Below are 655 nucleotides of genomic sequence, written 5' to 3'. Positions count from 1 at the left end.
GAAGAAAACAAAAAAAAATAGAGAATAAAGAGTTGTGATCCAAGGCAAATAAGAGTGTGCTTAAGAATCCTGGACACCTCTAATTGGGGACTTTAGCAAAGCTGAGTCACAATCTGAAAAGGTTCACCCAGTTATGTGTCTGTGGCATGTATGTATCCTGTGGTAATACTGGAAGACAGAGTGCTTTGGGCCACAGCCAAGACTCAATAAGTAGCTTTGTTCAAGAATCATCATACTTTACTAGGAGAATCATTAACACTATCTGGACTCTGAGTTCCTAAAGAAGCCAACCATTCTGAATTTCAAAGGACAGAGTGAGATGCCAAAACTATTCAGAGGCAAAAAGTTAAAAGCCCCGCTCATCTAATTAATACTGATCTTCACAGATGTTTTTGGAATTCATTGCATATTCTCTTCTTTTTATCTTATTTGATTTTCAGTTGCTTGGGGACAAGCAACAATTTAAGTATGGTGTTGTGATGAGCGGATAATTTGTATACTTTTTGGCATTGTTTTTAGTATGTTTTTGGTATGATCTAGTTAGTTTTTAGTACATTTTTATTAGTTTTTAGTTAAAATTCACTTTTCTAGACTTTACTATGAGTTTGTGTGTTTTTCTGTAATTTCAGGTATTTTCTGGCTGAAATTGAGGGAC

This window comes from Arachis duranensis, chromosome 4 (genome assembly GCF_000817695.3).
Source record: "Arachis duranensis cultivar V14167 chromosome 4, aradu.V14167.gnm2.J7QH, whole genome shotgun sequence".
Lineage (NCBI taxonomy): Eukaryota > Viridiplantae > Streptophyta > Magnoliopsida > Fabales > Fabaceae > Arachis > Arachis duranensis.
The sequence above is the reverse complement of the archived record's forward strand: the minus strand, read 5'-3'. Positions refer to the sequence as shown.